The sequence below is a fragment of the Thermobia domestica genome, chromosome 18 (assembly GCF_964235325.1).
Source record: "Thermobia domestica chromosome 18, izTheDome1.hap1.1, whole genome shotgun sequence".
NCBI classification, from domain to species: Eukaryota; Metazoa; Arthropoda; class Insecta; order Zygentoma; family Lepismatidae; genus Thermobia; species Thermobia domestica.
In genome coordinates, this window is record NC_137471.1 from 30,366,055 (window position 1) to 30,383,455 (window position 17,401).

At 36.4% G+C, this 17,401-nt stretch overlaps 1 long non-coding RNA gene across 1 annotated transcript in view; it reads left to right on the plus strand.

Annotated features, from left to right (window-relative positions):
• The window catches only part of LOC145675548 (uncharacterized), a 377,258-nt gene that overhangs the window by 124,164 nt on the left and 235,693 nt on the right, over positions 1-17,401 (plus strand). The gene's annotated exons all lie outside the window — the stretch shown is intronic.

Here is a 17,401-nt window from a genome sequence, read left to right on the forward strand (position 1 = left end):
TTAGTTAGAGTCGTAAAGAGAGAGAGAAAAATATATTCAAGCTTATAATTTAAAAAAAAAAAACATTATTTGCACAATATTTTTTCTCCTGAATGGGAAAGTAAGAATGAAAAATGTACGCAAAATCACATCTCCTGTTTGTCTTACAATGAATCATTTCCGTCGACAATCTACCATCTGTCTGTTAAATTTTTAGAAAACAAAATAGAAAAAGAACGAAGCTTGGAAGAAATACATTGCCCCAGCTTACCCTATCTATTTTCAGTGGCGGCTCGTGGACACACAGGGTATAGGGAACAAAAGGGTGGGAAGGAATGAGGGTGTAGAGGAATTATATATATATGTATAAATCGTATTTTTAAGGAACAAAAGGCATATATGATTCTGGTAACACTGGCAGGTTTTTATTTTGTTAGACGCACAAGGAGAGGATCTATACTCTATAAATTGTCTTAGAAAAGAATGAAACGTACTCGCCGGGGTGGGAGGATGAGAGTAAAGAAGAATAGAATATAGAACTGAGGAGGGGAAACGGAGGGGTGGTTTCGTTACGATATGAAAAATGCTACTAATTAAAAGTTGAGAACAGTGCAGTAAATTCATCACGTTTAATGGATACAGAGATAAGGCTTGTTTGAAAAATTTGTTGCTTCTTCTAGATTAGCCCTTAGTCCTAAAAAAAAAACGTTTTTTTTTTTTACTTCTTTGCTCTGTATTGTGTTAGCTGCAAATTTCCCTTTCTCATTTTTTTTTAAATTTCCTCTTCCTACACCTCTTGTCGAGTAAGATTGAAAATTTGACCTGAAAATTATTCCATATTGTGGAGGTAATATGTTTCTCCTTTCACGAATTTAGCAGAACTAACAAAATGCCGTGTTAGGTTGAAGATGTACATTTAGCAATTATTAATACTCGTATTATTATTTCTTTTTTTATTTGGCTGAGTAGAGTTGATTTTGAGTTTAACGTCCCGTTGAGCAGCAAGGCTATATGAAACGTGGACCTGCTTCTTACGTGTGATCCGAACCACATGAACTCCCGCCAGAATATTTTTTTTTTGGCGTGCAAAACGTTTTAGATTTACAAATATGAATGTGTCACTATTAGGGGTACAGTGTTACCGTTTGGAGTGTGTCACCGTATGGAGTATGAGTTTCATTCTCATGAATATGTCACTGTTAGTACTATTGTGTCACTCTTAAAAGTACATATGTCACTGTTAGGAGTATTTGTGTCACTGTTAGGAGTATTGTGTCACTTTTAGGAATAAATGTGTCACTGTTAGGACTATTGTATTACTCTTAAGAGTACGTGTGTTACTGTAAGGAGTATATTGTGTGACTGTTAGGAGTATGCGTGTCACGTTTAGGAATAAATGTGTCACTGTTAGGGGTATTGTGTCACTGTTAAGAGTACGTGTGCTACTGTTAGAAGTATTTTTGTCACTGTTAGGAGTATTTTTGTCACTGTTAGGAGTATTATGTCAATGTTAGGAGTGTGCGTGTCACTTTTAGAAATAAATGTGTCTCTATTAGGAGTACGTGTGTCACTATTAGGAGTATTTGTGTCACTGTTAGGAGTATTGTGTCACTTTTAGGAATAAATGTGTCACTGTTAGGACTATTGTATTATTCTTAAGAGTACGTGTGTTACTGTAAGGAGTATATTGTGTCACTGTTAGGAGTATGCGTGTCACTTTTAGGAATAAATGTGTCACTGTTAGGTGCATTTGTGTCACTGTTAGGAGTATTGTGTCACTTTTAGGAATAAATGTGTCACTGTTAGGACTATTGTATTACTCTTAAGAGTACGTGTGTTACTGTAAGGAGTATATTGTGTCATTGTTAGGAGTATGCGTGTCACTTTTAGGAATAAATGTGTCACTGTTAGGGGTATTGTGTCACTCTTAAGAGTATTTGTGTCACTGTTAGAAGTATTGTGTCACTATTAGGAGTGTGCGTGTCACTTTTAGAAATAAATGTGTCACTGTTAGAAGAATTGTTCTTGCAAAAATATTGGACCATCAAACGCGTGTTGTCTTTCACGATGAATCAATGGAACGAGTTGAAAGCGTTTGAAATGGGCATGATTGTAGGTGCTCACATAAATTTGGACCTACGGTCAGAGAGATTTCTCAGCAGCTAAACGTGTCCCAGTCCACAGTTAGCGATGTCATACTCGATTGGAAACGCCATGGAACTACTGACCCGAAGTCTCGGTCTGACAGGCCGAAGAAACTAAGTGATCGAGATCGGATAGCCCTGAAGCGTATTGTATGAAACAACCAGCAGACACCTTGGTCAGAGGCTGAAGAGGACTTGCATCTCAGCTCAGGTACAGAGGCCAGTGAGGTGATAGCACTTGATTTTCATTGTCCTGATGCCATCAGGAAGACCCTAATCACACGCATCAATGCGCGGAGGGCTTTGCAATGTTGCAAAGAGCAACGTATTTGGATTTTTGGAGCAGTGGGAAAATGTAATGTGGAGTGATGAATCACGATACATACTCTGGCACTCTGATGGGCGTGTATGGGCGGAATTTACTGGAGTGTATTGTGACAACCGTAAAATTTAGTGGCGGTAGTATCATGGTTTGGTGGGGCTTGTTTCTCCTGGTTTGGGTTGGTCCCGTTAGTTTTAATTGACAGGTCGATGACTTCTGGTGTGTGCGAAGACATTTTAAACAATAACATGCTGCCGACACTATGAAAATAATTTGGGAAAGACCCTTTTCTGTATCAACACGATAATGCTCCTGTTCATACCGCACGTGCCATTGAGTCGTGGTTTGACACAGGTGGAAGTGCTTGCCTGGCCGGTTCTATAGAGCCTCGACCTCAAGCCTATAGAACATCTTTCGGATGAATTGGAGCGTCTTTTTCGTGCCAGACGCATTCGACAAAGAACCAAACGTGTCCTGTTCATCGTGCTAAGAAGGAATGAACCACAATTCAACCAACAGTGTACTAGAACTTAGTGACTAACCTAGCCCGAAGGGTAAATGCTGTAATTCAAGCAAAAGAAGGCCCAAAAATCTATTAGTTATAGTGTAGTGCCTTCTGAACCAACAATATTAGGTGTCCGGTGACTTTTGGCAATATAGTGTATTTCATTTATCGGTTTATATATGTCTCATCTATGCATATTAAGGTGGTTCTTATCTTTCGAATTCAGGGTTTTGTTTGAGTCTCATGATGATGAGACCTCTAGAATGATTCCATATCAGATTAAGACAGCCTGTGAGGAAAATAATCTTAATTGAATAATATTATTGTAAATGTGTGCCCCAAACGATCTCAAGTTCTGCATGCATTTACAGTAAATAATATGAATCATAGATGCCGTGCAAAGAGCCATTTCCATTTTCCACTGAATCCCCCCCCCCACCCACACACAGCTGTACAGAAAAGTGACATCGACTAATCAACGTAGCTTTTTGTACTGAAGAAAATGTTATATTAATTATGAAGCTGAGTCAACACGTTCGTAAATTATTGAATATTGAATTTAACATATGGCCAGAAGTACTTTTTTAATTTTAAAAGAACGGTAACAGATATAAGTGCAATTCCTAGGAAATTTCGAAGACACAATATAAAGGCAAATCTAATGGTACTAGAGCAGGATTCCGAAAAGTTCCGGAACATTGCTCAAACCAGGATGGAATTTACTTCCAAAACCAATTCCAACATTAACACAAAAGCCAGATAAGACAATTTGGTGCAGCATTTGCTTGAAACATACGGTTGAAGGAACATTGTAAAGTAAAAACAATTGTGAGATGGAAAAGTAAGCAATTAAATTATCAAATATTTAGACATGGTACCGAGTCCATGACTAGTCTCGATCTCGTCTAGGACTTGGTACGATCCCTAATTATAGGCCTTATATCTGGAGAACTACATATACTGTAGCCAAACTCAAACTATCACTTAACTCAGTATGATGTCCTTATTCCGTAACAGATAAGAAAACCCGATTTAGGGTCCGTTCAAAAATTTTGTGGTCCCCGATCCAAAAACTAATTACAATTTTTGATGCATTTTTTTGAATCACTCCTAAAACTCTTGGTCAAAATCGTAATCTTTTGATCCATTTTCTTGGATCATTCCTAAAATTCTTGTTTGTGTAGATAAGATACGTCTACTTTTAAACAAGCTCAGCAAATTCGATCCCGATTAAAGCAATGTTCCAGAACTTTCCGGAAACCTGCTTTAGTACCATTAGATATGGCTTGATATTGTCTCTTGGAAACTTTCTAAGAACTGCGTTTCTAGCTCTTACCGTTCTTTTTTTTTAAATAAGTACTTCTCGCCATATACTTTAATGCTACAATAAATTCAACATGTGATAATTTTCGAAAGTGCTGACTCAACTTAATTATTAAAGTATCTCTTTCTTCAGTACGAAAAGCTTACGTTGATTAGTCGATGTCAATTTTCTGTACAGTTGTGTGTGTGTGTATTGGGGGGGGGGGTAATTGTAAGTTAATAAACAGATATTATGAAGGTAATAGCTATTCAAATATTAAAGATAAAATGTATTTGTAGTGAAAACCTACTCCAAAATGATGTTGAATCCAAGATGGTGGAATTCAATATGGCTACTATAATGGTACTATACAGTAATATATGCAGGTTTACCTACATTACCACTATCAAAGATGTGGTGTCACTTCCTCTAGCCGTTCTAAACTTATAGGGTATCTTTGACTCATATTATGTAATGATTCGTTCAGTTCCAAAACGGTTTTTGTGTATTATGAGAAAATCCCAGAAAACCGAGAAAAACTGTAGGATCGATGCGTTTTGTAGAACTGAAAATTTTGGGGGATATTCAAGTATTTCACTTGAACACACTGAAGCATTCTCAGTTCTACTAAACATGCAGATCTTACATTTTTGTTAAAGTTCTCTGGGATTTTTTTGTAAATGGACAAGAGCCGTTTTGGCAACGGACGAATCAATATGCTGTAAATACATTGAAAAATTGAGGTCGATTAGGGCACCATCTAATATTATTCAATTGAGTTAATTTTTCTTATGGGTTACTTTAGTTGAATATGAAATCATTTTAAGGACTAGAAGAAGGAAACTTGGAAAGAGGACTCGGAGTTTGGTTTTTCCAATAAAAACTTCTTAAAGTATTTATTCTGTCTGTCCGCCCGTCCAGGTGGCAAAATAATCTCAAGAACTACATGAAGGATCACCATCAATTTTGACCACGGTGTACAGGCTCAAAAGTTAGGAATTAAGTCATGGAGATGAGGTATCCAGTTGATCCCAAAATACGGCCTCTCAAGGGGTTTATTATGCATTAATTACCCCTTTGTGGTATGCAACCGAACTCTACTTAAGCGTAAGTTTGGTTGCATACAATTTAGTTACTTTTAATGTTCTAACGGAACTCAGAGTGGTGTGAAATTTATATTTTTTTCTTTCGTTTTTCCAAAAACTACGCATCAGTATTTACATTCATACAAGCATATATCACTTTGTTCAGAGCAAAGAGCTCTATCAATTAGTATATGTGTCATCGTTACGGTATTTAAATCGGTCATTGTTAAAAGGGGATATGTTCAATGTACAGTATTTCAAATGTAACACATCTCCTTTTTAGCAATGACCAACTCACTTGTTTCTTTCCTCGTTTTACGCAAAAAATATTGTCAAATGTACTGACACAACAGGTTATTTGTCAAATTATAGTGTCGCTAGGGTTACGACCTGTCGCCTATTAGGCGCGATATCTCGTATTTTAAGAAAATTTTCAGTGTCCTGATTTACGCTAAAGGAGGATGCAATATGTGGCGACAAGCCGAATTATCCGAAAAACTTACAAAATATGTGACAGGAATTTTTAATCACATTTCTAAATTTCGATTCACGATTTAGGGGAGTGAATATCAATATATCGACATGATTCTGTTGCTAAAATTTCGATTTCACTATGTGGACCAGTGACTATTGCAAGTATCGTGATATCGACATGGTTCTATCTCTAATATTTCGATTTAACGATGTGCATCAGTGACTATCGTGAAATCGATATGGTTCTATCACTAATACAGTAGGACATCGATAATCCGAACGTCAAAAATCCGAACGCAGTCCCTAGAAGCTTTTTACATTTTGTCTTAGCGCCAGTGATAAACAAACAATAGGGTTGTCCGTCGGCGTTGTGTGAAGTCAGTGTTTTAACAAAAGCTCATTCATATGTAACTGTTTGTCATACAAATTTTTATATTTATTTTTCCTTAGGCTTATACAAGTTAAGTTTTAAGTGTGAGTTACAAGACAGTGTAATTTAGTGTACGTGTAGGTTCTTCCGAAACATTAAATGTAAGTAGCCTTACGTACGGTATTGTAATTACTGTATGTACTATATAACCACTGTATCGATAAAAGAGCATACTGTGCAGTATATTTAACCCTAAATGTCATTTTCTTGGTCCGCTTCGAAAATCCGAACTACCTGTGGTCCCAATCAGTTAGGATTTTCGACTTCCTACTGTATTTCGATTTCACGATATCGACCAGTGACTATTGAGATTTCGACATGCTTCTATTGATAAAATTTCGATTTCACGATGTGGACCAGTGACTATTGAGATATCGACATGCTTCTATCGTTAAAATTTCGATTTCACGATGTGGACCAGTGACTATCGAGATATCGACATTAGTATATCGTTAAAATTTCAATTTCACGATGCCGACCAGTGACTATAGCAAACACTATATCAACATGGTTCTATAGCAAACATTTCAATTTCACGATGTGGCCAATGACTATCGAGATATCGATATTGTGCGATATCTCAATTCACGATGTGGGTCCGAAATTTGTTGCCCTTTAGGTTTACCGTAATGCGAAAAAACCTAAGAGGTTGCTCATATTCTATTAACAATCATACCTTTTCAGCACTTTAAGAAATGTTTACTGCACATTTACAAAGTTATATATATATATACTAGGAATGCAATGGATATACCCGATTGCAATGAAATGAGCTGAGCGAGCTTAAACTACGTAATCAGTTTATTCTCACTTTTTCAACATCTACACATACTCTATCAGCGTGCTAAGTTTGCTTGAGATCGGCCAAACGTTCTAGGAGCAAGCGTTTTTCGGTGATTATTCCTCGATGGTACATCGGATTTTTGATTTCGACCTATGTTGTCACTCAGCACGACATACTCTATCAGCGTGCTAAGTTTGGTTGAGATCGGCCAAACGGTCTAGGAGCAAGCGTTTTTCGGTGATTATTCCTCGATGGTACATCGGATTTTTGATTTCGACCTATGTTGTCACTCAGCACGACATACTCTATCAGCGTGCTAAGTTTGGTTGAGATCGGCCAAACGGTCTAGGAGGAGTTCGCGGACAACCAAACGACTAACCCGAGTATAAGAGCTTCGCTTCGCTCAGCTCAATAACTAACTAACTAACTCTATGGCCTATGGAACCCGGAGGTTCAGTGCCGCGTTCACAAAAGCTCTCCACTGACTTCTATCCTTAGCTAATTGCATCCAGTTTCTACTTTGTATTCCTATCTCTGCGAGATCCATCTTAATATTATCCTCCCATCTGCGCCTAGGTCTTCCTAATGGTCGTTTTCCCATGGGTCTACCACTCAAGACTTTGAAAGCGTTTCTACTTTCTTCCATTCTAGCTACATGACCTGCCCACCTAAGCCTCCTAGACTTGACGACCCTAACAATGTTGGGTAAACCGTATAAACTATGTAGTTCCTCGTTATGAAGCATTCCCCATTCTCGTTCCTCTTGGGTCCGAATATTCTTCTCAGGATCCTGTTCTCAAATACTTTCAGTCTATGTTCTTCCCTCAGAGTAAGCAACCATGTTTCACAACCATACAGAACAACAGGCATGATTATCGTTTTATATATTTTAAGCTTCAAATTCCTCGACAGAATTCGCGACGACAAGAGATTTTGAACCGAGTAGTAACACGATTTCCCTGCTTTTGGTCGACATTTAATATCTTCGTGAATATGATTTTCGTCTGTTAATATTGATCCTAAATATTTGAAAGTATCCACTTTATCAAAAGCATTATTTAATATTTTAACGCCTCCACAATTTGCCGTATTACGGTCCCGACGCACTTCCATATATTTAGTTTTTTCTTCATTTACTTCTAAACCCATGTCCCTGCAAGCGTTTAATAAGATCTCTGCATTTATTTCTACTGTTCTCCTATTATCCCCTATTACATTTACATCATCAGCATATGCCATAACCTGGTGAATGCCGTTCAACTCTAGGCCCTGGTTGCTATCTTTGATTTTCCTTATGGCGTATTCCAGCACAAAGTTAAATAATAATGGCAACAACGCATCTCCTTGTTTCAGGCCATTTTCGACGTGGAAGCTCGTTGACAAAAATTTTCCTACCCGGACTTTACTTTGGGATTCACTTAAACATATCTTAATTAATCTAATTAGCTTTCTCGGTATTCCAAGTTCTGTAAGAACGTTGTATAATGTTTCTCTCCTAACCGAGTCGTAAGCCTTTCTAAAATCAATAAATAGTTGATGACCGGGGTATTGTATTCCCACTTCTTTTCGAGTATTTGGCGAATGGTAAATATTTGGTCGATAGTTGATCGATTTCGTCTAAATCCGCACTGATAATCTCCAATAATTTTATCTGCGTATGGGGTCAATCTTGCTAACAGAATATTTGAAAGGATTTTATAGGATGTTGGCAGAAGAGAAATGCCTCGATAATTATTACAGTCAGTTTTGTCGCCTTTCTTGTGAATTATATATATATATGTGTGTGTGTGTGTGTGTGTGCGTGTGTGTGTGTGTTTTGCCATACTTTCTAGAAGCAGATTAGTAAAGCATTTCACACTACAGACCCATATAATATGGAATTTAATGGGATTACAATAGAATTTCAAGATAGTTTCTACTAGAGATGCAAAAAAGCCGGCTTTTTTGAATCGATGTTTTTTTCACATAAAAAGCCGGCTTTTTTGAAAAAAAAAACGAGAATTTTGGAAATTTTGGCTTTTTTCATTTTCATGATTTTTCTATCCAAATAGCTTTCTTATAGTATATTCTATAGTTAGATAAGATTTCCACGACCTGAATGCCATATTTAGCTCTGTAATTCACCATCAAGATGGATGGAGCACATATTTTACGAATTAAAGCTAACATGAAGAATGTAGTATTTGAGGGCAATTTTATAGGTTATTTAACTTTATTTTAACTTTTGAGTTATCGACATTTTTTTCCTTCTCTAGATCATTTTAGTTTGTCATCCGTGTTTCATTTCTAAGAGCTTAGTACTCCAGCTTCTAGCACGAAAGTTAAACTTACGTTTTTCTATATATCCGTCAAAGCATACGTTTTTCAATATGTCCGTCAAACCGTATTTCCACATTTCTGTTATACTGTAGTTGTGCAATGATTTAGCAATAATTTTCCAGATACAACCTTGAATACCAATTTATACAAATAATCAATAGCGGATTTAGAAAAGTACTTTGGGAGGGGTTTCTCTGATTGTTTCGTTTTCTAAAAAGTCCTAATTTTATTTGGGAGGTACTTGAAGTTTATGAGTACAGGCATAACTAATATTTCGTTTCGTTTATATGTTTAGCAATAATCTTCCGGATACAACCTTGAAGATCATTTTGTACTGAGAATCAGTGGCGAATTTAAAAAGGTGTTTTGGGAGGGGTTTTCTTACTACTAATGTTTAGTTTTTCTAAATATTCGTAATTTTTATTTGACGGGAGCTTAAAGTTTATGAGTAAAGGCATAACTAATAGATATTTCGTTAGTTTTAGACATTCCACAACTTTGGAGAATAGGCTTCAGTCCGAAAGACCGATCCTCTAACCTTCGCAAAACCGTCACTGCTGGTAATTAGTAATAATAACGATTTAAAAACAATAAGAAAGGAAGTCGGCCAACTCCTACACTCCTAGTCGGCCAGTACACGCACTATTTCTACATTCTCAGATGGAATGAAGGAAGGCTTTGTCAGAATGGTCGAATGCTGGGTTGAATCCCGGACTTCCCGATAGAAGCGCAAAAGCCAACCACTCAGTCACGTTTGTTGTGCAGTTGTATTTAGCTTAACTTAAATATATTCCGTAGTCTTTTTTTTTCCGTAATGATATGTTGAATCCCTCTTGTTAAAAATTCAGAAAACTTGAGGACTGGGTAAACCGTGATGGTGGTCAAGGGCGCCCATGTTGTGGTTTCCAAGGAGGGGAAGTATAAGCGACGTTTCAAAAATAGTTTCAAATTTTGCTGTAACTAATGTAAAAATCCTATTGGATTTTCAATATTCTGAAGTACATTTTCCTCTAGGGGGGCAAGCGCCCCCTTAACCCCCCTGATGGCGCCCTTGATGGTGGTTATAAAAAACTTGACTGTAGAATTTCAAGAATATACAGAACCATGTGCAGCCTTTAATTGTATCATACAAATCTAAGTATTTCTCTTATGTTTTATTTTAATTTTATTTTGTTTCAAAAAGAGGGTATGGAATACTTTGAAGTAAAAAATACTACATACAATTTTGCTAGTTATTTGTGTATTTTTTGAAAGAAGTTTTTACTCTTAGGGTTGGCTCGTTTACACCAGCTGTTTTTTTTTAAATAACTGGTTTAAACTAAAAAAAATAAAAGAACAAAAATGCGAATCGTGTGAACTTCATAGTGACGTTTCACATGTCAAACCATCTGCATTAGTCTTATTTCCTTTTCACCTTTTAATCAAGGTGTCCCATGTTCAATTCTCGGTCGAACCACAACCCTTCTTTCATGTGTAAACCAAGTACTCTTTCGGATGTCACTTTAAGCGAAAGTCTTCTCCTTGATAATCTCGGTATTACGTAAGGATGTTAAGCCTAAACATACAAAACGAAACCAAATTATATATTTCTGCATGCCTGTTGTTTTATAAAGAAGCGAAGGTTGCTTAAATATATTGATTAAAATTGGTAAAATTTATCGTAGCTTGGATTGGACTTTCAATGATACCTACATACTAAATTTGTAATTTAATACCTCAGTTTAGAAAAATAAACACACTGCTGAACAAGACTGCACTTATTTAATATAAAAACACATTTACACGTGACGTTTCGATCTTCTATCCAAGATCCTCATCAGACGTACACTCACGTCTGATGAGGATCTTGGATAGAAGATCGAAACGTCACGTGTAAATGTGTTTTTATATTAAATAAGTGCAGTCTTGTTCAGCAGTGTGTTTATTTTTCTGATTTTATTCGCAAGACGTTGACTATGATTGTGTGTCACTCAGTTTTAGCGTACTGATTATAATACGTTGACCATTAAATTTTACATGCAAATTAAATTTTACAGGATTTTCCCGTTATTGTTTTACATTTAAAAGAATGACGGGATTTTCCCGATGGCTAGGGCGGGAGTTTCTCAATTTAAGAAATTTACTGACCGGACTTCTTTAAGCTTATGGGACCTCTTCCAGCATAACCCCGTTGTTGAATAATAACACCAAGGCGAAACAAACTTATTTCTGTGAATATGTAATACAAATACATAAAGCAAAATATCTAAATCAAAAAACCTGGTTTAAACCCCAAAAAAGCCTGGTATAAACTGCCCCCCCCCAAAAAAACGGGTTTTTGGCATTTTCAGAAACAACCATGGTTCTTGCCAACTCTGCTTACTTTTGTATATAGGAGGTTAAAATGTGTTTATTATATACATTGGTTAATCCTTTGCAATTCATCATGTAAAAATGTTGAAGTAAAATTGTTTAAAATATCTTTTCGAAATTCATGGTTTACTTTCGAGGTTTTATATTATTATCGGCATCAACCACTAATTAAATGACTTTCTGTGTTATAGAGAAGCGAAACAAAGTCTGCTTTATCGATTTAAAGCAGAATTTTGAAAAAAGCCCAAAATTTCCCAAGCAAAAAAGCAAAGCAGAAAAAACCGAGTTTTTTTCCAAAAAAGCCGGGTTTTTTTCCGAGCCCTTGCATCTCTAGTTTCTACACATTGAAAGCACAGGACTATATAAGATAATAATAGAGCTTCGTTAACCAATTCTATGACCTATTTAGCTCGGAAGTTGAATGCCTACTTACAAAAATTCTTACTTGACTTTTATTCCTAGTCAAAACTGGATTCAGTTTCTACTTAATATTCCTCGTATTTCTGCAAGATTCATCTTATATTGTCGTCTTATTTGCTCCTAAGTTTTCATAATGGTCTTGATTTTTCAGTTAAAGTTCTGAAAGCGTTCTTATTTTCTTCCATTTTGGCTACATGACCTGCTCACCTGAGCCTCCTAGATTTAATGACCCTAACAATGTAAGCTGAACCGTATAAATCATGCAGTTCCTCGTTATGAAGTTTCCACCATTCCCGACTCCAGTCCTTTTTCGTTCCAAATATTCCCCTCAGGATTTTGTTTTCAAATACTTTTAGTCTGCGTTCTTCCTCATGTTAAGAGAGCATGTTTCGCAACGATACAGCACAACAGGCATAATTATTTTAATTTTATGTATTTTAAGTTTCAAATTCTTCGACAGAATTCCCGAATACAAAAGAGTTTAGACTGAATAATAACACGAACTTCCTACCTCCAGTTCACATTTCGTATCTTTGTGGATATGGTTTTGGTCTGTTAGTGTTCATACTTGTTTCCTCTAATCTCCAACTTGGACATGCTTTTCGACTTCAACAGTCCGAATTATCGCTCGTTTCTATGGCGACACATCTTTTCTCTTACTCATTGCTCCAAAACCATAGTTTACAACAATTCAAAGAATCCTCTTCAAGCAAACACACAAAATCGCACTTGAACCACCCTACATGTACACAAGACACTCGTAAATGAACTAGTAACTGCTCCAGCAAGTCCATTTCCTATCAAGAAAGGCTTTTAATTGAACATTATCAGATATTTTATCACAGTAAACGAGTTTACTTGCCCCCTGGGCTTTTCCTCCATTTAAACATTCCTCGTCTGGAAACAACGTGTCCTCATATTGAGCCAGATTAGTGGATGAATCATTACTTATTTGTTATGTAAGAATTCGTAAATAACTTATAAATGTCGCTCACTGATAAGATTGTCATGTGGTGTCTCACAAATGACTGGCTCTCTTCAACAGAATTTAGGAAATACAATAAATCAACAAATTTGCATGAATTTCAAAAAAATTGCTAATAATTAGTCCACGTCTATATATCCCGTTACGTACTAGCGTGATCATATGATCACAGTACGTAGAGTTCTATATTTCAAACTGTAGGTGCTACTACTTTGATGTGACTATTTTCCTATCTCTACCCAGCTTTCAAAGACATATGACTTATCACCCTAATGCACTTCGAGCGGCTTCTAGTTTAGAGTCCTCTAGTGGTAGCAATTGGAAGTTTGAATTGTTTTCCCTTCCCACAGAAATGTCAGCTCCTAAGAAATAAATCGTATTGTTCTTATCTTTACAATTTTGTAGTTTTTTTTTTTTTTTGTGTGTGTGTGTGTTTCTCATTCTATTATTTATTTAGTCTGCAAAATTTCGACAAGTTATTATCGTAGAACTGGATAATTAGATTAAACATACACAAGATATTATCTAATATTTAAACAGCATTGTTTGAATATTAATTAACAAAATAAAGTCACAAAAGAATTATAGGAATTAAACAAATAGTTGAAAATAGACTGACAATAATTATGACAATGAAATTTCACTTCCAAAAATAAAAATTATTATTAAACATAAGTTCAAAACTTATTTATATTCAAATCTTCTGCTTCCATCTTATTAAATATTTGTTAATGAAATCTATAGCCTATAAATAAAAATGAAAAGATTCTACTTTCTTCAGGTTGTCTTCAAGTTCTCCTTATGCCAGTTTAAAGTGTTCTATCTAAGGTAAAAGATTTCTTCAAGCTTATGGGAAGAAGGGAAGGAACTCAAAATACTGACAGCATTGCCTTTTTGTATGGCTATGCTTACGCGTTGCAGTAAAAATTGATAGCTTCTAGGGTCTCCTGTTTTTGCTGTCAGACTTGCTCCTAGTTCTTTCAAAAAATCCATTGCTTCTTTGCTGAAGACACCTGTTGTTTCGGTAGCAAAGGCTATAAAATGATGGTCTTCTTTAAGTTTAGAGTACTTTGAGTGTTTGCGTGAACAAGCCGCTTCCGCTGCGCTCCCTGCTTTTATACTTGTGGATTGTAGATAAGATTTAGCAAACGTATCCGCACATGTGACATCCCAGACTAATCTTAGACCCTTTTTCCACGGAATTAATGTTATTCCGTCTGGCCGTTTACCATCGTTCCTGAACATTCCTGGAGGTTCTAATATACTCGGAAAGTCGATGCTTGCAAGAGTTCTTTTGAGTATGTTGTTTAATTCGTTATGACGTGCAAATCTTCCTCCACTTTTGTTGCAGCTCAGGCATGAAGACCTTTCTTGTCCATCTTGTTGTTGCAGGTGCAATTAAATTCATGACAAATATTCAGGCCTAAGCGCAATCCTATGCAGATTTTGAAAAAGTTGTCATTCAAGAATGTCCCTATGTTTATAGATGGTGTTGACTGTAGCCATGCTCCTGATTCCTTCTCTCTTAAAGCTTTGATGCGTGCACTTTCAATGTCGTTTTCAGCGACTATTTCGTGTTCTATTACCTCGTTTAGAATAATTTGATCCCATTGTTTCTGTGACTCTTTTAAAACCGGGGTTTTTCCATCGTAAATGCCTTTCCAAATTTCCAAAGCCTCTGCCAAATGGCTTATTCCCACTTCGTCAACTGGATAATTTAAAATTTTGGAAACGAGTGGCAACGCTCCGTGGCAAGAGGAAATGAAGACAGGAAGGCATAGGTCTGAAGCCTTTCTTATGCCTAAACCACCAACTCTGATGGGAAGGCTTGCTTGAGTCCATTGCGTTTCGTTGATATTGAAGTTTATTGTTGATTGTAACGCTTTCTTCAGTATGTGATCCATTTGTAAAAGTCTGGAGGGATTGACCCATGTTGGAACTGTTCGGAGAAAGTAGGTTTGTTTAGGAATGCCGAAGCAATTTTTGAGCAAAAAGAAAGCAATGTGGGCTGGTAAACTTTCTAATCGGAATGATATTCTTTTGAGGTCATTCAGGTGTTTCTCGAAATGGTATTCGATTCCTTCTTCGTGTAGTGGTGAACCCAGCAATGAGATCTCATTATTTTTCACTATTCGTATTCCGGGTAATATGTTTGAAAATTCAGATACAATTTTAGGGTCGCTTTTTTCAGAATTGAAGAAAAGTTCACATTTTTGTGGGTTTATTTGTAGACCTATTTTCTCTGAATTTGTAATCAACTTCTTTATATCTTCCAACACGGTTTGTGGTGATCCTCCAAGAGTTCCGTCATCAAGGTAGAAGACATTTAACTCTGAAGAAAGAGAAAGGGCAATTGGATGTATTGCTAGACTAAATAACATCGGTCCTGCTGGATCGCCTTGCTGAACTCCTACACATGAGGATATTTTCCTTTCTTTGTAAAATAGCGTGGATGGATTTGCATAGCTTTGCCAAAAATATGAATAATATTGAGGAATGATTTGTTTAACTTCCTTTAAAATGATGTCTCGTTCAACTGAGTTAAAGGCATTTTTGTAATCGATTTTTAGAATGACCTTGTTCGAATTTTTATTTGCATGTATAAATGTTCGAGTGGCGTGAATGATAGCTTCACTACCTTTTGGTATTGCAAATCCCAGTTGATGAGGCTGTAGATACTGAGAACATTGATTGTAGACTGAGGACACTACTAACTTTGATGCCAAACGTCTGAAAACACTGCCGATGGCAATAGGTCTGATTCCCCCGTCCTTCTTCTTTAGGGCGCAGAGGTTAGCTCCAAACAAGTATGGACACACCTCTTGATTTACTCTTCCATTAAGGATGAGATTCATCAATTTCGTGATCTGACTCAAAAGAAAAGATCCTGCTTCACCTGCAGATCTCGAGATTAAGTCTTTAAGATGTTGAGGGGAAATCCCATCTATCCCAGACGCTGAGCCGGATGCAAAATTATTTATGGCTTTCTGAACCATTTCTTCATTTACGTATACAGATGAATCTTGATTAGATGGGGGGTCCGGCATTTCAAGGGCTCTAGATGGAGCCGGGTGCTTGTTCACCAGGCAGTGAAATGTTTCTTCATTGGAAGGTGCCAACGTATCATCAGAAGTTAATAATCTTAAGGCGCCTCTTGTATCAAAGTCTGATATTTTAGACATTATCCTTTTAGCCAAATCAAACTTTGGTTTCAGCCTTTTGGCTGTAACAGAAGGTGTTTCGGGCGCATGTGAATCATTAAGGTTATTTTTGATGATGTTAGTGATTGAAGTTGCAGCACGCTTTTTTGGAATTTTAAGGTGGTAGAAAGCGAAAATGAAGAGTTTCTTCCATGTGCTGAGATCGTTTTGGTCTACACAATCAACGATGGTTGAGGCAAGTTTGTTTGCTACAGCGCTTCTGGCTCCTCTAGGTATTCTCTTTATTATCCATGTATTAGATTTTAATAGTGTTAATTCTTCAGAGAAATCGTTCGAATTATTTAGATCCTCTGTAGAATGCTTCCTCGATTTGTGTATATTTAAACCCTTTCTTGTAGGAAATGTTTTGTTACAGTGAGAGCAATCAAAATATTCGTAATCATTGGGATCCAGGCCTTTCTGAGATTGTAGAAGGATTTTCGTTGAAATATTTTTCTCCATTTGTTTGTTGGAGACATTTGAATTATTCTTCATTGTTTCTTCATTGTTGGATTATTTAAACTAAGACTTGAAAAATATTGTTATTGTTGAAGAATTCGATATTTTTTAACTGACATGCAATTTAACGAATAATAACTGACATTCATTTTGCACTATGAAACAAAACACAAAAACAGCACAAAATGAAAAAAAATTCCACTCTGTTCCCTCAATCACCCACACAGGGCAAAGCACTGCACTAAGAAGACTGCTTCAATTACACAAAAATGCAATGAACGACAAAAGGAAGATGACACCAAACAGCAGACTCACTCCCAGTGCCTATCAGTGCCTGCAAATCATGAAATGTCCTCAGAATCACCGGAACATGTTGAATGTTAAATCAAAACACTCTCCTCATCAATAAACCACACTTTCCCACTCAAAATGAAGCAAATTCACGGAGCGGATCAAAGGCACGTTTATACCGTTTAACAATAACAATAACAATTTTGCAGTTATATTTTACCCTGTCAATATTTATACTAGAAACATAAAGTTGTAACTCTGTTTTATCTGTTTTTATTGCTTCTTTTATATTAACATAATAAAAACGATTTTCAACGAACGTTACTGAGTTCTCTATGTCCTGTGTCTG